Consider the following 19685-nt stretch of genomic DNA (forward strand, 5'->3'; position numbering starts at 1 on the left):
TGCCACCTGATGAATAGGGTGCATGATATCCTGTGGAGAAATTCACATAAAGGCTCTCAGCAAGAACCAGGCTCTATTTCTACCTGAGCTTCCCCAGCAGTTTTATATAGCCTCCACCCAACTTTTTATGCTGTGTCGCCAAGACAAACTCCTGCACAGTGGACCTTTTCTGGCTGTGTGATATTTACATACCCTCCATAGCACTGAAATACTGCAACATATTGTATATATTATTTAGTGATAACATCACACACTTTAGCCATCATACCATTCTGGTACAATATTATTACTCGCATTTAACAGCTGAGAAACTATAAACCATCAACTGCTAAAATTACTGATCAAAATTACAACTTAAACTCATGGAGGATTTAAATTTTAAAGATTAAGGATTAAGGATTAAGACTTAAACCATATATCATAAGTCTCAGTGAAATGCTAAGAAGAAAAATCTCTCTTTCTGAGAGCAGATCCTTCAACCAACAAATTATTTCAGTGCCCATTTTCTGTCAATGAACCATTGCCTCGTAACTCAGAGAGAACAAACACCTCCACAGAAATTATATAGTGTCTTTGATTTCAGATTAGTCTTAAGTGTTCTAATATTCCATCTGCTTGCAGTGCATTTGAAATAAGAATTTGTGTAGTCTATTTGACATTTGTCTGTATGGACAACTGAGGAAGAAATCAAGGATATTGTGGTACTAAAACACTGGATTTTCAAAGACACTAATTAAAGCCAATATTTTTACTAAGAGATGCCACAAGCATTTTAGTCACTAAATCCTTAAAACAGCTGTGAATCTGGCCTAAGAAGGAAGAAGGAAGTGTGTGACAAAAAGCAAACTCTCAAGAATTCTACCCTCATAATAAGCCTTTGAAACCAGGTAATTATCAACTACATACACAAAGCTAGAAATTACAAAAAACAAAGTTCAGATTTAAACAAAAAAAAAAATACATAGAATCAGCCAAAGGGAATCAGTATCCTCTGCTAGAATTTTCATTAGTCAAAAAAACCCTAAATGTCACAGGATATAAAGCTGTGTGTGCTGGAGGACTTCAGAATTGGCAGAGCAATCTCAGCTCTCCTGATTAACCCAGGAGAGCGGTTTAGTTCCTCTCAGCAACAGGAAAGGTCGGGAAATGGTTGTTGCAGACTTGCTAAGTGGAAAACATGGGCCGTAAAAGCAGTTGCTCCAGAAAAAGAAAGAGAAGATGGTTTGAAGGGAAAATTCCTACAGTGTAGGGCTGGCTGATGGCCAGGATATATGCTCTTCTGTTTCACTCTTCTGTCAAGGAGAGATTGCTTGCTTTTGCTAGCTAAGATCACTGCATTGTGAGCAAGCCAAAGAACAGGCTATGAAGTATGGAATTTTTAGCTCTAGTGTGGTTCAGAGCCATGCTGAAAGCAATACTATAAAAGATGCTATAGTGGGATTTTACACTCATCTTATATTGACCTCCATATCACATAGTTTCAGTCTGCAGCTTTCTACAAATTAATATATTATGGCTACACCAATGTATTTACACCCCATGTATTATTTCCTATTTGTGGCTCACCCAGAATTAATCACACATGTGTTTAAGGCTGTTAGAACACATGAAGTCTTTTACCAAACAAACTGCAGTCTTCTTCCCAAGGATAAACCCAAAACCCCACTTCTGGGGGATGAGGAGGGAATTAATTTACTCTACTTGCTTAGGACACAGCCGTATTTTTTAATCAGCTAATTGATTATGTCAGTATGTAACTACAGCAGTACACTTCCCCTGTGCTGGAAAGACTCAAAGCCAGAACCATCAATTTGTACTACCAAGAATTTCTAAAAGGACATTTAAAAAAAAAAGCATATGTTTAATTTATCCATCTATTTGGAAATCTTTGTTTTGTATGTTATGAAAAAAGCCAAAATACCCACCACAAAGAAAACAAACAGACAAAAAACCTGTAAGATAATCTTTCCTTGTCCGATCCACCTGTCTTGCAATACAGTAGATTTGTTAAATTATCATAAATGTCTCCACATTCTGTGCAGTTAAACACCAGCTCAAAGGGCAGTTATATCACAACTGCAATAAAAGACTAAAAATATGAAGTGCCAATAACAGTTTTCCTTTCAATTCACACCTGAAGCATTTGAAAAAGATAAATACATGCCTCCTGCTTCATACCAAAAATTTAAAGAATGGAGTCCTTGAAATATAGAGAAAAGAAAGGGAATTCAAAGTAGAAAGAATTAAAGCAGTATGTCCTTGCTCCAGATGAGTTGCAAATATTGTGATGAAGTAATTCACATAATTTTACATGAAAATACATTGACACCATAATCATAAAATAGATTCATTATGTAGTAATTACCGTGTTTATGACATAAATATTTGGTTATATGACACTAATTATGCCATTTGAAAATATTTCTGTGGTAAAGATACCATATATTTGCAGATAAATTAATTATCCCAGATCGAGATTGAACTTTTAATAAAAAAAAAAAAAAAACAAAAACGAAAAGGCAAACAAAAAAGGAAACAAACTCACAAGAAATAACAGAAATATAAAACAAGTTGCATTTCAAAACTAGCTAATACTTTACAGGAATACATGCAGGTCATATTCAGCTTTAACACCTAAAATACACCACAACTGGGTCTAATTGACAGTTGCACACATAAAATTTGGCTGTACTGTGAGAGTGAAATTAAGTCTCAAAAAAGCATACTATTAGATCCTGTATATTCAGATACTCTATCCTTGCAATAGCTTTATGAAACAGATGACGTAAGGAGAGAGAAAAATCAAATTATTGTATGGAAAGATGCAATGAGAATTCCCACAGTTTTTTATTTGCATTTATATGACCCATATGTCCCACATGAAAATAATAATTGTTGAATAAGGAGATGATGATAAAGATATCATCAGCCCTCATTCCCAGTTCTCTTCTTCTCCCACCTATGTAGTCCTTGGTCAGGTCTAATAAATGCTCACAGCATTTGATACGAACCCTTGAACCGGCAGTGTCCCTCTGGCAGGGAAGTATTTCCCTTCTAGCCATATATCCACTGTTTTTGGCAAGGTGACGTGAGTTAGATGGAAAGAAGAGTCTCAGCACAGGTGGACCTTTCAGTGCCAGGCCTGAATTGTTTCCTTAAATGGGGGAAGGGCAACTGTTTTGCTCCCAGGTCTTAGTCTTAGCCCTAGGCCCAGGCAATTGTACCCCTGGTTAAGCCAGGAGAAAGGTCTGGTTCCTTCACTGCTAATGAGACTGCAGCATTAGAGCAAGGAGTTGTGATCCTCAAAACACTACATACACCCATCCTCCTGCACAATCTCTCATAACCCGTCAGGCAGAAATGCTGTTGTTACTCAGTGACTGAAGCCAAATAGTGCAAAAGCTCTGCCCAGATCCCAAACAATCGGAGAGCTTGCTGAGAGAGACCAAGATCTCTAATAGCCTCCACAGTCACTGTCAACTTCCTTTCCACCAGGAAACATTTCTGTAGCTCTATTTTGTAGGTTGTGCTGCGCAAAAGCATCAGACTACAGAGTGCACTGGGCATGGTGTGATCCTTAAACACTACTACACAAAGCATTTCTCATTTTTTGCTTCTGAAGGCATCATTACTTAGTGGTGGTCCTGCTTGGCCAGGTGTTATCACAATGTGTAGGCAAATGCAAAGCACAAAAAGAGACAATTCAGCTGAACGTGCTTGATTCTGTGGTTAAGCAGATTTCCTTTCCCAGAGTATTTCACCAACCTTCAAACAAAACCAAATGGGCAGCCTGAGCTGTACCTGCTCATGCAGGAGCTCATGGGGAATGAAGCACTCACCCATGAAGGCAACAGTACTCAAGCGGGAAACCTGCAAAAAGGGCCCACAGCATTTTCAGTACATCTAAGAAGGAAGGTATGAGCAATGACTGGAGAGTAAAAAGGTACCCATGTATGCCAAATAAACACAAGCACTTCTCCCTAGCTCCCTGCTCTACATGTGCTTTACTAGGAGGTGGTTCAGGGTGTGTGGCATCTTGCTCTTTCCATTACAGACTCCTGCCTTATTTCCTCCCTCCAGGTGACAGTGATGTCTGGGAGCAGGGGAGTTGGAGAGAGAGGGAGGGATCACACATGACACCTCAGGCCCGGAACAACTCCATCATAATCTAACACAGCTAAAAAATCCCTTACTGTTCTTTGGGGAGAAACCAAGGAGCTGGTTCCTATTCCAATGAAGGGTAGAGAAAGTAGAAAATAGAGAAGCCATAAAAAACACTACTATTTACGCTAGAGGCAGGGAGACCACAAACTCTTCATCCATGTAAGCGACTTCGAGAATCCCCTCTTCCAACCCAGAGAGTGTTCCCAAAACTATTTCCCATCTCTGCCTGGTACTGCAAGGCTGACAGAACAGACTGGAAAGATGGAGGGAAGGCAAAAGTAGCAGTAACCACAGTGTGAACAGCATTTTCATACAGCCACAAGCCAAGTAAATTTGTGTCTTAGGTTGGATTGTCACGGCTTGCCTCCAAAAGACTGGGCCACCCTGTATCTGCCATCAGGTATCAAACAGCAGCCATGCTTACCCTGCATGCTAAGACTGTGCCACCCAAAAGCTGTCATTCCTGGGGCTTGCTTTGTTTGGTGCCACAGGAACCACCACTGAAAGATGCCAATGAAACCCCACTCCTTGTGCTCTCTTTCATACGATTTCACATTGCTCGGTTTCACCCTATGTTCATTTCCATAAAAGTTTAGTCAAATAATGATGGGGCATTCACATTCTTCACCCAACACAACTTCCAAATCCAGGTTTTTAAAGTTGATATGGTGTCACTTTGGCATTCATTGCAAAGAATTTTAACTGGGTTGCATTTCTGGTTTTTCCTTTTTTAATTCAAGCAATGGTATACTCCAGTGGTACCTAAACCTGATGCTGTTTTGTGTTAATGTGTGTATAAAATGTTATATAAATTAGTTTTCTCAAGAAATGTATTCTTGAGAACCGGCTTTTGTTTACTTTTTTCCAGAGGCCTTGAAAGAACATAGTAGAGAGCGTGCAATTCAATAACACCAAAATTCTCTACACACTCCAAAAATTGCTTGGATTTAAATTTATGCAGACTTTCTTTGTTTGCACAATTTTCATGCATGGAAGTCAGCTGATATGGCTCAGCTCAATTACACTGATATTCAGCATGGCTACACGTCAGAATTAAGCAGTTCCACAGAATCTGAAGGCACACACCTTAGTAAACACTAGCGGGCACAGGATAAATTCATCCCAAGGGCAACTCTGTTTAAATCAAGGGAGCTTCCTCCACAATACATTTCATCCTGTAAAATTAATTTGACAGCCTTACTGTGAAAACAATGTTCATGCTAGGGAATATATGTTATAATACTCTGAAGTTTTTGTTGAATATTTGCTAAGAAATCTATTTTGCACAGTTTTTCAGGTTTCTTTGCGATTGCCAAGAACTATTTCTTGAAGAAAGAAAACATTCTCACTTAGTATGTCATATTGGATCGAATTATTTTAAGGTCAAGAGTAAACAATACAGCTCTTTGTGCAGGCATACTGCTATGCTACTATCAACCCTCAGGCAATGATGATTTGACATCTTCACTTCATATGTTACCTGCATGATCTATGCATACCTCCTCAGGACAGAAATTGTATTTTGGTATCCCTGAGGCACAGTTCACAATCTGGCCCAAAATGAGCAGTAAGTCCATGATAAGCTCTCAGAAGTGCCAGGCACTTACTTCTCACTTCCACATAAAATCATTCCAGGATAACACTACACACAGTTACTGTGAAATGGCTGTTCTATAATAGCTCTTCTTAACATGCCCCCTTAGAATTTGCTGCCCTTAGACAGTGGCAACGTACCCATAAGTACTGAGTCAGATTTGTGCTGAACATCTGCTCCTCCTCCTGGTTTTGAATGAGTGCTGGATGCTGAGAAATCTCAGGATTTAGCTTCATATGTGGAGTTCAAAAACTGCACAATGAATTAATTCTTTTCACATTATGAAACATCAAATAAACATTTTTATCCATAGTGTCTTTTCTTCACATCCTTCCATCATCCAGTTTGAAAGGGAAAATTAAAAGAAGGGACAACATTTACCTGACTATTTTCTACCCATGGACCACTCCTTGTTCAGCTCTCGTTTGGAAGAGCCCTTCAACAATGGCAAATTTTTCCTTCTCTTAGTCCAATTCTCTTTTTTTTTCCAGTTTCATTTCTCCTAGTACTAACCTCTAGATTCTTATAGACAGTCATATGACTTCGTCTCAGCAAACGAACAGCCACAGCTTTAAAAAGCACTGAGGCAAATGCCAGGAATGGACTTGTGCTCTGCAAAATCACACTGAATCTCAAGAGTACCACCACAGCTGGAGGTACTAAACAAGCTCCCTCTGTTCAGGATCCCCTCAATTACCTTCACCAAATTCACCCTGCCTTTAGCAAAACTGATTACCTCATATTAGCTAATCTGTGTCTGTTAGTTAATTTTCCCAAATTATATGCAAAATTATACACAACTACATGACACGCTGCAAGAAATGCTGTCCTGCCCCATAGAGATAGTTGTGCCAGAACACGCCTGACAGAATATGAGTCAAAGCAATTGTAACACCAGCCAACACAGAAGACGAAAATGCCTATAGAAACAACCTTTCCCAAAATATTTCCTTTCTGGTTTCAAAACAGCACTCTCGTACTTCATTGCAGTTTGCCAGACATTCCCTTATGTCTTGTACATTGTCTTCTGTGTGCTCTGTAACATGCTTAAAGACATGTATGTTTACTCTGAAGCTAGTGCTTGAAATAACCAAACAAGGTGGGAATTTTGATTTTTTATTTTTATTTTTATTTTTTAAAATTTTTTTTTAAGCACAAATTTAGCTGAAGCGAGCCAGGTTTGGTGCATCAGGGTAGGCTACCAAACATGTGTTTTGGTCTGTCTTTCTACAATATGATACTTTTGAGCTAACTGCTGGTTAGTCTGTGTCGGAACACCAGCTTGCTTTCTGCAAGTTATCTGTCCATTTTTCAGGTTTTCCCAAGTAGGTATTTTCTGTGGCATTAACTTACGTGTTGTTTTCTGCTGGCACTGTATTCTGCTTCCACCCAGATTGCTTCCCACCTAGGATGCCAGATTCATTGTCATACACTATTAGCTGTGGTCTGCAAGTCCTCCCAGTGTTTTGCTGTCAGATGACAGTGCTTATATCCAAGAGTATTTTGTTCATTTTTGCAATAAGATACAGGAAAACTTTATACCAAATGCTTTCCTAACATCCAAACTATTATCATTTTTTGGCTGGAAATGTATTCCTACAGCTGATTGCAGTCATGGTATAGAAGCATAAAAACGCCTCTGAGCAAGGTATTTATGAGCATAAACCACAAATATTTATCTAGAAGGCTGGTCTGCTTACAGTGATGCTGTTGGTCATCTTCTGATAGCCCATCTCTTACCCTTCTCCACATTTTGACATGATTTTTCTCTCTAGGGCTGTCCAAACGGGTTAGATAGATGTCTCCAAAGATAAGCATGTGGCAGGCATTACTTCTTCCTCAGTGGCTTGTCAAGAAACTACTGCTATAAAGCTAAAAAAGTCCAGAAGATTTATATAATCTTAACTCATAATATCCATCCTTGAATTTGAAATTGTTAGGAAACCAGACTGCTCCCATACACTTACCTTCCACACCAGGGTCTATGTCACATCTCCCTCCCTCCATTTCCCTGCCTGTAACTCTTCAATTTATGTTTCACACACACACTATAAGCCATTTTACAATGCAGCAAGTTCATAATACTGATACTTAGACAAAGTCTGTCTAAAGACACAGGGGTTGTCTTTGTTTATTCTCACACTATAAAAACAACAAAGTAATTAGCACAGGCAGTAAATTCAAAGCTTCTTTAAAGAAAATGTTATCAAAACTGAAAGGAAACATCAACAAATAGCTCATTATGCAGACAAACTTTTCTGAGAAGTTTCTGTAGCGTAAAAAGACTTCTGTAACATTGAAAATCCCATGAAGCTACATCCTGGGCCATACACTTTTGAAAAATATTTCTAACGCATTGTCCCAGAAACACTTTCTATTCAGTCTTGTGAAAGTCCATGTACCTTGCTTATTTGCTTCCTTAGTAGGAGTCCTAAAAAAATCTGATATTATCACCCATCTTCCCTGATTGACTTAAAAATGAATCAGTGTTTAAAAATTTTTTTTTCACAATACAGGTAAGAAATGGGGGAAGGGTGGGAGGCAGAAGTAAAGAATATGTGAGATGCATTGCAGTAGCTTGGAAAGAAGCTTACTTGTTGCATGTTATATGTACTTCTCAGTCAAAATATTTCAGGTTGATTAGTTTTCTGCAATAACAGTTATATTAAATTCAAATTTATCGAACTATCAGCCTTCTCATTTTCTCTGCTACATCCATACTGATTTTACCCTTTTTTTTAATAAAAAATGTTATTTGTCCTGGGACATAGAAAACATTGCAGATTAAAAATGACAATGGAAGAGAAAAAATGAAAACAATACTAGATTATTCAGGAAAATAAGATTTTCAATTAGAATCTACCAAATTTAAGATGGTCTGGCTGATCTTTTATAGCTATAGCCTCAAATTTCTAGTGTTCAGAAAGTTCAGTTAAAATCGTCCTGCTTGGGTAGACTGGTGTCTAGACTGAATGAGAAGTGCAGAAAGTAATTCTGAACAAAAGTGAAAGAGAGACTCAATTAAGCATTTCAATTTCATTAAAAGGATTAAAATGGGTATTATCTAAAAGTCATTTATGCAATTTCAAATGCTTCTCTATCACTTCTTGTTAATGGGCATAACTAAAATAAGCTAACAGAGATGCAGAAATATTGGAAATATATGCTTTTAAAGTAACAGCCAGGTAAACAGTAGGCTTTTGTGCGAGACACAAATGGTGGCAGAGTGCCAAGTAAATATTTGAGTGATTTAAAGATAGGTAAGAGAAAAGACAGCACTAGAAAACTAACTACTCTGAAATAAAAAGCTTTGTTTCATTATATTTGTTTCATAGCTTATTTTTATTTCACTGTAGGATATTTTGTAATAAACACTCAAAGACATTTAGCACAAATTCGCTATTTTAACTGTGACAGAAAAGCTCAAGAAACATTGCTAGGGCCTTATAAACACACACAATATGTTTACTGTATACAATGCAATGGAATAGCCAAAAATAGCCAAAAGATGGTGGAGGAGAAATAGGGGAAGCTTGTAATCTATCATGCTGAAACAGTCCATGCTGTGATACTCCCAAAACATCTGGAATTCAGAGTATGTAAACAATAGAATCACAGCAGTAAACCAGTATCAGATTCCTTTAGTTCAATAAAAGAAAAAAAATCACATTCCACAAAAAATATTACAATTTCACTATCTAATTTTATAATTTGAGCTCACATATACTCTGCCAAAAATCTAGTCTCTGTAAAAAAAAAAAAACAACAAAAAAACAAACAAAAAAACCCCACACAAACAAACGACAAAAAAAAAACAGAAAAAAGGTTGAGTATCACTATTGTTTCTTCAGTTTGTTCTAAAAAGTGATAAAGCATTAGCAATATGAATCCCAGCATAGCAAGAATAGCTCATTTTTCCCATGTCAAGCCCAGGCTGACATACTAACTGGGGTAATGTGCTCTCTCCCTCCCAAGATCAGCATATAATACTTGCACATCCTCTTTCTGCTTTACAGCAAGTGTTATTTCCAGTACTTAGTAAGTTAGGAAATATCACAGAAGATTAAATTCCATGGAATAATTATTTAGCAAGAGGCTCTGTCTTCTTCTTCTCATAAGAAGATCGGCATTAGGGTTCATGAAATTCTGGGTTAAAATACAGAGGCATTATTTAAAACTAGGTTTTATGCAAAACAAGAAAAACCTGTTTGCTAAACGTTGCCAGTTCCTAGAGCAAAGTCAGTCTGTTAAGCCTGTAAACTCGTAAACAAAATTTAAGGTTTTTCCTTCAGATAAAGGTATACTGAGAAAGATATCAACTTCATTTCAGCTTGACACCCCAGCTTTATTTCTGGTTTGCAACAATCAGCAAGTTGCCCCACACTGATCAAAGGAGATGCATTCAGGAGGGATGAAATTTCTGACAGATTTTACCCCCTCCTCCAGCACACTGTCTTTTTAGATGGAAGAGACCAACCACTATGAAAAAATATTTACAAATAAGTTTTGCTAAAAAAAGCAATTAATCTGTTAATTTTCCTTTCCTTCTTCTACTGTAAGAAGGAATATAATTTAAAGACAGATGATGATAGCGAACAAAATAAGACCAGCCTGCCCTTCACTGTCTCTAATCCAGAAAATCCTTTGTGCTATTCCTTGCCCTTTGGAACCTTCCTTTCTCCACATTAGCCTGAAAAATACCTACCAATGTCTAAACTTTCTCACTACTGTTCACAGATAGCTCACCTTCTTAAATCCTAAACATTTAAGATCAGACTTGCACTTCCTGCTAGCTGAAAATAATATCTTTCACATACTTCTACAATATTCAGACAGTGAGAGCACCAAACACCAGTCCTGAGGAAACCATGTTCCAATCAAACCCTCGACTTTGGGGAGTTTGGGATGAGGTGGAGAGTTCAGCCAGTCTTCGTTCCTTTTGTTTGCATGAGGAAAACAAGCAGAGTGAGAAAAGAGAAGTTCCAAAATGAGGTGCAAAGAGCTTTTCTCTGCTGTTTCCACAGTGGCCTCTGCTCCAAGGGGGTAACAAGAAGCAGAAAAAGTGTTTCTGAGAAAGTCTGGGTTTGATATATGCCTAGCTCAGTGCCGGGAAGTTGAGCAGGCTGAAAATGTACATGTCCTTTGTACAACCATTCAACCATGTGAACTCTCTGTAGATCATGCATCTTTACTTATTTACCTATTTTAAAGAGTTCTATGCTTTCATTAACATTCAAACTAATTAAGGAAAAAAAAATGGGCTTTGCATGATCTACAATAGTTAAATTGTGTAAAAGTGGTTTTATAAATTATCTATACGAATCTTCAAAAGTTCTTAAAATTGCTTATTGATCAAGTAAAAGCTCAAAAGGAAAAACCAAACCCAAAAGTCCTGTCAAATAGATTATCTACCTTGAGTCCAAGCAAATACCCACTTAAACTACTGCTGATCTTTTTACACTGTTTATCAACAGTTTATGTACTGGAAGCACATTTTGTTTAACTGCAACATTAGGTACATTTACTGCCTTTATTGTCAATTATGCCATGAAAAATCATCAGCAGTGTTTTCAAGACTGTCAGATCAAGACTGTTAGGCCCAAAAAAGCTATAACTGAAGTTGATATAACTGCAAACCAATAAAACCTCCTGACTGCTGCTTTCTGCTTTAGCCTCAGCTTAGCCTGCAAAGTGATGCTGCTCTCGGCTTTCCAAACCAGTTTCATTTTCTGGTTCCTGTATGACAGTTACCAAGGCCCAGCAATGGGGCAGAGCTGCAAAATTTGTAACTGAGGGCCTGAATATAACCTCCTTTTGTGGCTAAGTGACATCCAAGCTACATCACTGAATCTACAATTTTGCTCACATTGTCTCTAGTAGATGTCTTTGAAGACAACTTTCTGGAGTTCAGCTAAGGTGTTTTGATGCAGCCCACTGCTGGTACCTGAAGTTCAGAAATACTCTGGGAGCTGGAAACAGCAGCGTTGATATCCAGGCCCCTGCTCCCAGACCTCAATTTAACATATTGAATATTATGTTAGTGCATGCCTCCTTACCTTTGAATTGTTTGAATGAAAAGACTGGTTCTTTGGGAACAATCTAATTAATAACTTAGATTTCATTTTGCACATCAGAGGTACTGAGCTCCTTGTCACCAGTCTGGCTTTGTATCTGAAGTGCCACAGGAGCCAGCACTTTCTTACGGAAAGTAGAAAAGTACAGTGCCAGATAAATACTACCCAAATTCTCATCTAAGGATTACTTCAAAGATTCAGCAAAACTTTTTCAGTCAGTTGCCTTAGGTTCTTCTAAGTTGATAAGCTGTTGTCACAATACATTGGATGATTTGAAGTTTGCACTGAACTAAAGAATCCATGACACTGACTCCCAGGTCCTGCAAACCAATGAACCCTGCTCTGGGGCAGCAGAGGGTTTGCAGAAATGTACAGAAACTTGAAGTTCTGTCCAGTCCAAATGCCAAGAGCACACCTCTTGCTCTGCCTGGCCCACAGCTGCTTTTTCAGCTTGTGGATGGCTTTCATTTGAGAAGACAGGACTTGAACATGTTGTACGAAACAAAATGGTCCTTTTAGATAGCCCTCTCTAACACCACTTTCCAGCAGGACATTCAATGGGATGCATGTTATGTTTCAGTGTGTCAGCTCATAGTTTAATCACACATTTCAATCTACCTATTGTATATACAGTTGCTAGTATCTCCTCTTTCCCTTACCAGCCAACGTGGTGTGAGGTTGGGTTTTCGATGTTTAGAAAGCCAACACTGTTGCTTTCTGCAGCACTTTTTGGAATAATGTGAACATTTTCATCTTTGGAAGACATACTATATTACTAGTGCAGAGATCTACGGTGTCCTCTCCTAAGATAGGGACAAGCACTGACAGCACCTTTATTTTTCCAGCAGATGCCCCCTAACTATACTACTGTTCTGGGAAATGCACGCTTTGATTAATCCAGCTTCATGCAGCACACATGTTCTAGATGAACAATGCAAATGTGTGGGAGGGAAGTGGGAACAGGAGAGCAGAGGAGAAAAGTAGATCATGAAGTAGGAAGTGGTGATCACTCAGAGCACTGGAGATGAAAGCAAGATGCTGGTAATAATCTCAGCAAAGAAAGCACGAATGCTGGTACAACATGCTTCACTATACCCAGCTCCATCTAGGTGTCAGGTTGCTGTGCTCCACACTCAGCTCTACAGGCATTTGTGAAGTCCCAAGGAGTGTTCCAAAGGAGCAATAATCACAGGATCTTCAGTGTATGTGTAGCTATATATAAGAACATGTTCTTAAGTATATACACATGTATGAAGTTGCAAAATAGTTACCATTTTTAGATGGAAAGGTTGTCAGGCTAAGAGGATCTTTACATGTTCCATGTTTGTGTAACATGGAATATGTTTTGTGTTTGACTTTAAATTATGGAAAAACATTTTATAACATTTATGATTCTCCTTCCTGGAGACCCTGACTGTAAAAATGAGGCTGGAGGAGCAAGTCCACTTCTGGTTTTCTTAACAAGATGGTGTCCTTAAGCTGGAGGAATCTTGTAATAATTCAACATAAGCCAGACAAGCTTTCAAGTAATCTGTGTGTTCCTTTAATTGTCTTATAGCTAAAGGCTTTAAATGCAACATGAGGTATGTGCTTCCTTATGTCCACAGCTGCAAAAAGACACTGAGCAAAAATTCTAGATTTTATTATGAAGCTTTCTTGAGATTATGACTTTTTTTTTTTCTCCATATCTAAACTTTAGACTACCTTTCCTCTTTCCAGATTTGTAGCCTACAAAATCTTTGCACTACAGCATAGTGGGATTTTCAAAATTATATCAAACAAAATAGCCATTCTTAGCTACAGAAAGAAATTCAGAGGTAAATGCTTTAAAACCTTATAGCCTCATTCCTGCATAATGTGTAAAACAGACTGCTTGTCCTGCAATCAAAAAAATCTGCTGGAATAGGATTTCACTATAGCAAACAAATACAACTGTTATTCACTTCACAGCTTAAACTGACAATGACAGACATTCTTATAATTAATTATTTCCTCTATTTAGGAGTCAAGACAAAAACCTATCTATATGTCATTGCACTGTTTTCTGTTAGAGTTTTGCACCTCTCATTTATCTTATTTATATAAGGAACTAGAGCACATGATGAAGAAGCAGAGAATGAGATAAATAAGTTTGTCAGTCTAGACCAAAAAAAAAAGCTAAAAGGGGATGTTATTGTTGTCTTTACCTGGTGGGTGGTTATGGAGAAGACAGTCAAATGCTTCTCAGAGGTGCAAAATGAAAGGATGAGGAACAACAGGCACCAGCTGCATCAAGCAAAATTATGACTCAATATTAAGAACCAAAATTTCACAAGGACAGTCATACAGCGCAAGCATCCATTCTCAGAGTCAAAACTTGATTAGGAAAGGCTGTGAGCCACTAACATTGAAGCCCTGCTCTAAGCAAGGGATGCAGGCAGGTGATGTCTCTTGAGAGCTTTGCTAGAGTAGGTTATCATGTAACACCACTGGATAAATATGAACCAGAAGGGTTTCATCACATTCTTGGGGAAGGGGGTGGGGAGGTTGTTTCTGAAATCTGGGGGATTTTTTTGTGGGATTGGGGTCTTTTTGTTTTCAACAACTTCAAAAATTGCAAGTTTATTTTACAGTTACTTTCCCTTTCTTAGTTTCCAGGAGTAACTACAGAAACCTCGGGGGGGGGGGGGAAGGGACGGTGTGTTAGGTTTTTCTTCAAAGTGTTTCTAGGGATAGATTTCAAATTATCAGAGGTTCTCTTTCTTATTTAGGGACACTGACTGACCATAAGAAAAATGTATCGAGGCATTAGATGTATTTGTTTGAAATACCTGATATTGAAATTCAAACAGTTCTTCAAGCAGAATTCCTAATAAGAAGGATTTGTGACAGGGAGTCTACAAGATTTACTTTGAAGAAAAAAATGTGTGTTTAAGAGATCCATGAACCTTCAAAAGAACACCTCCTTCAAAAGGCCCCACCTCACAGCTATAAGGGATTTTCAGAAGTTAATGTATTTACATAAAGTGGAAAGACTTGCAAACTGTACAAGGCAATTACTGGAAACAGTGGTGTAGTATTGAACAAAATGGTCCTGATTTTCCTAGTTTTTTTCAAAGAAATCCATTATTTCTTTCATCTACACTAAAACTATAGGCCAAATCCTGTAGGCCTTACTGAAAAAAAAAAAAAAAAAAAAAAAAGTCATTTCACAGACCTCCTGCTGGTCTCCTGTACAAAGAAAACGAATACTCCAATGAGGTGAAGAGCAGAGAGAAAAGGAGCTTGAAAATACAGTCCATATGGAAAGAAAAACTGCATTTAAAATGCACCTAATAAACACTAGAGCTCTATTACAGTACTTTTCAGCAGCTTTTGCTGACAATTATATAACTATTCATATGTGTCTATACAGACACATATATGCGCATGTATACACACACACTTCATTCCACATATTGTTATCCAGATTAAAAAGCCTATCCATTCCTATTTTTAGACATAACACATTGAAACTTATACACTCATTAGCTAATAGTTCCCTGAGATAGTGCTCTATGGTCTTTTATTGCTGCATGTTTCAAATCAACTTTGGGAACCTATTAAAACTATTTCAGGAAGAGAAGGATATAAAAGATATAGATAAGCAGTAGCGTCTAGTTAAGCAATTCAAAGTTATCTTTGCATTTATTTTTGGTTTTTCTTTAAAAACATTTTCCCCCTTTTATTTTATGCATAAATATTTCTGCCTTCTGCATCTCACCTTTTACGTTTCTCCTTATCTCTGCAATTAGTCCTAAAATGCTTCAGGGAGAGGGGGAGAGACTTTAAAACTATTTTTGTAGCACAGCGTAGGACTGGTAGAGCTTGTCATCAACATGTGTGTGCACATGCACACATGAGCACGTGTACATACCAAACACCACACTCCCACTGATCTGTAACTGCCAGTAAGGACCAAAAAACTTTCCTCACTGCAAAACATGGTAGAACAAGTCTGGTACTTTTGTACACCAGTTCTCTAGATTTCATCAAGGGAATCTCTTCCCACTACTGTAAACACAGTAGTATTATTCAGCCTATGCAAGATAATATTTTTTAATCTGGCAATGTGTACCAATGTGGTAAGAACACCTAAGTAGTAAAATAAGGCTACCCAATACCACCTCCTTATACGTATGTACCCAATTCACCTCCTTTAGTAACTAGACATTTTTAATTAATTAAAAATTGGATTCATTTTTAAAACTATCTTAAATAATTTAAAAATATTACTAACCATCAGTCTGTTCCCACTAGATGAATGCTCACACTGTTTAAAATCATGTTGTGTATTTGAAGAGCAAAAATATAAGAATAGATTTTTCTATACATCATGCCCAGCATACAAATTCTATGAAAAACGTGATGGTTCTGTAGTTGTGAATATCGAACCAGCTGACTATAAAGATTACAGACATAAGTATCTCCTAATTACTCTCTGCATAATTAACAAGTTAGGTCTGAAATGCTAGGACTCTAAAGTGACATCACCTCTTGTGGACACTTGGATGGTGAATTCTGAGGGTGGTTACAAATCAGTAACTGAATCCAGCTTTCTTTTAATATCTAGAGTTTATAGATTGGCATACAGAGTTGTAACTGAAGGCAATTTGCAGAATTGTGCATGAAGCTTGTTTGGGCCACCTTAAATTTATTTATACTTTCTGAAAAGCCAGTCCTCCATAATTAATACTATGAGCTTTTTTTTGCTTTTTTTTTTTTTTTTTTTTTTTTGCGGGGGGGGGTTTGGTTGTTGCGGGTTTTGTTGAGGTTTTTTTTTTGCCTTAAACTTCAATTTACTCTTTTGATTTTTTGATTAAATATAGATACTTCCTGTCTATTTTATATGGTGTTTTGGAGAATAGACTATTTCCAGGAATTTTTGTTTCCAAAAATGTAAGTATACATTTCTGATACCATTATTTCATCAATAATGATACCATGGACAATAATATAAGGACAGCAGAGGAACTTCAAGATACCACAAACTATGCAGTAGGCAAAAAAGGCTTTCAAATCCTGGCATATGATTTAAGGTAACAGCCCAATACAGTAATCAAATTGTAGGGATAGGGAAAGGCTGGTAACATGATCTTTGAAGTTGGTACTAATCACCGAGACCTAGGCATGCAGCCCATACTGAAACTGTTAGAAATTCTTTCCACTTTTATTGTGTTTCATGAGAAAACAACAAGAACAAAAAAAAAGCCACCATTGGAATGAACACTCTATGAAGAAATTTTTTACTTTATGATTTCAAAAGTGAAGCAAAGGTTTTCATTTATGTCATTCTATGGTCGCTGCCATTTATGCAGTGACCCTAACTGCCATTTCCCCCTCAGTCATTCCATTCTGATGAGAATCTGGTATTTCTGCTATGAAACATTATTTTTAATGTGTTTCCTCCAAACGGAGAGCCTACTGCCACTTATCTCCTACAAAAATTCTAAGCATTAAGAGTCTGTGTAATCAGTGCAGTAAACACAAGGAAATCTTCCAGCCGTTTGCCAATACTCAGACTTCCCTTTGCTCAGATTTTGAAGCCTGTCACTTTAAGGTTTCTGTGTGGAGGCTGTGATTTAGTAACATTACTGAAAGTCGTAGGCCTGAAAACATTTAACTGAGCTCTTGGTGATTTCATAGGAAGAAATACAGTCTCTCAGGCCTCTGAGTTTTCCCACATGGATATTAGTGCAAGGTAGAGAACGCTAGCTATAGGAAGCATTCAGAGACTAGACATAAGCAGCAGTTTTCCCACTTTACGTCCCTGAAGCACTAGACATGAAACTTGACTCACTGAAGTAACATAGGTCCACTGCTTTTTCCCCACTTCTACCTGCAGTTGTTAGACAACATGAAAGATGTTGTGTAGTTCAGGAAAGGACTGGTCATCTCTGCATCCTTTCTAGACCAGGACACAGACAGGCTGTCCATAGACTCTGTGGTAGAGGTCCTGTTATGCCATAGCACCCGTAGTTCTTGCCTCTGGGAATACCTCTTTACTGCACCAATAATTTGCTCCTTCAGAGCTCAAGCAAACTGCTGGTAGACAAGGAACCAAAGCATCTTCATCCTCAAATGCTGGTAGGATTCAATATGCACAAATCATGTTCCTGCAGAGAACTCTGAAGGTTCCCCTTGCAAAATTATGTTTCAGGTCAGTTTTCTAAAATAAACATAGATTCTTTGACAAGGGACTATGTTAAGATGTTATTAAGATTTGTGAGCTGAATAACAGCATACATCGAGCCACAAGCATAAATATGTTTTCACACAAACCTTTGGTTTGCTGGTAACAAGCCTATCAGATACTGTCTGGGGAGGGGGAATGTTCCCATAACCAAGGCATCCCTTTACATTTTTAATCTGCAAACTTCAAAACAGAAAAAATTTGTATAGAGGAAGTCAAAGTTACTGTAAACTGTCAGGTTTACGAACTTCTTACTGCTAGCGCCCCTCCCACCCTTTAATTCACATACCTATTGACACAACTTTCTATGTTGTAGAGCCTTGTTACTTCTTCAGTGTCATCATTGCTGTAATAACAAGTGTTTCACATACTGCAGAACTGCAAAAACAGAAACATGAGAGGATCAGAAGAAAAAACTGGTATCAAAGATATTACAATGAAAGAAGGTAATTTATACCAGAAAACTACAGGGAAATGATTGTGCTCTACCTGTAATGCTTCAAAGCAGTCCTCAGTGTAATAACATGTATTCCTGGTTTTTTTCTGGAGTATATAGGACACAGTATGCACATTATGAAAAATATATCAACCTGTTGCTCTTAGAATCCGTTTCCACAACATCCAAAAAAATTGACACTATAACAACACACTTACTTCACGTACACAGGTGAGTGTTTCCCATCCCACCTTGCTGTAGCTCACAAGGAGAAAGTCTTGTCTTTTCATCACCATTTCTATCCCTCTGGTTCCTAGGTGGGATTCCTAAAAACACAGCTGTATAAGCGAGTGAAAAGGCTGGCAATGCTACACGTGCAAGTGGGTGCAGCAGCCTGCCTGAAGGTTGTACTGAACATGAAGTTCTGGACAGCCCCGCTGAGAGGGAGCTGCTGGAACCTACAAAATGCAGGCACTGCTCTCCATACTATCACAGGTTATTTCATAAAGCCAGAGTCGTTTTTGTTCTGAACACAAGGAGGAGTCAAGTGGCCAGAAAGACGTAGAAAAAGAATACTTTCTGAGATACTCAGTACTTTGGCATAAGGTGTTCACCCCTACCTAGAAAAGGGGGAGAAGTGAAATGGACAGCTGAACTGCTGTAATATTCTGAATTCTAGGACATATATCTACAATCATGTCTGCTATTAAGAGGAGGATCTCAGGTGGCTTGGAAGGAAAAGATGCAGTAGGGCACACTGACAGAATAAAAGCTATTACTTGTCAGGCTTTTACTGAAGAATTTCAATGGATTTAATCTTATTTCAAGAAGGTTTTGAAAGCCAATATTGCGTAGCCTTTTATCAAGCGTTACCTTACCATAAGCATGAAGCTCCTTTTTCTAATATATCTTTTGAGGTTTTTCAGAGCAATGATTTTTCCTTTTGAGAGACTTCTATAATACCCTGTGTCATGCTCTGGGAGAGAAGGCTTAATCCATGCTGCTTCTGCTGTCACCATAGTGTCAAAAAAGAGTAATGTAAATATTTCATTATCCTCAGACAGAAATATAGAGGTTACTTTTGTGTATACATAGTAGTCCAATTCTAATTCATTCTCTAGAAAAAGAAAACTTTCTGGGCATTTATTTCAAAGATAAATTACGCAGCTGCTCAGAATAACCAAATTGATAATAATTTGTCTATAT

At 37.8% G+C, this 19685-nt stretch overlaps 1 long non-coding RNA gene across 1 annotated transcript in view; it reads right to left on the reverse strand.

The window, feature by feature from the left end:
• Positions 1-16690: 16690 nt before the first annotated feature.
• LOC114013454 (uncharacterized) overlaps positions 16691-19685 on the reverse strand; it is a 38799-nt gene continuing 35804 nt past the window's right edge. The window contains exon 6 of the long non-coding RNA XR_008749085.1: positions 16691-18421. This is a non-coding gene — a long non-coding RNA (uncharacterized LOC114013454). The remainder of the gene's footprint in view (positions 18422-19685) is intronic.

This window comes from Falco peregrinus, chromosome 10 (genome assembly GCF_023634155.1).
Source record: "Falco peregrinus isolate bFalPer1 chromosome 10, bFalPer1.pri, whole genome shotgun sequence".
In the NCBI taxonomy this organism is placed as follows: Eukaryota; Metazoa; Chordata; class Aves; order Falconiformes; family Falconidae; genus Falco; species Falco peregrinus.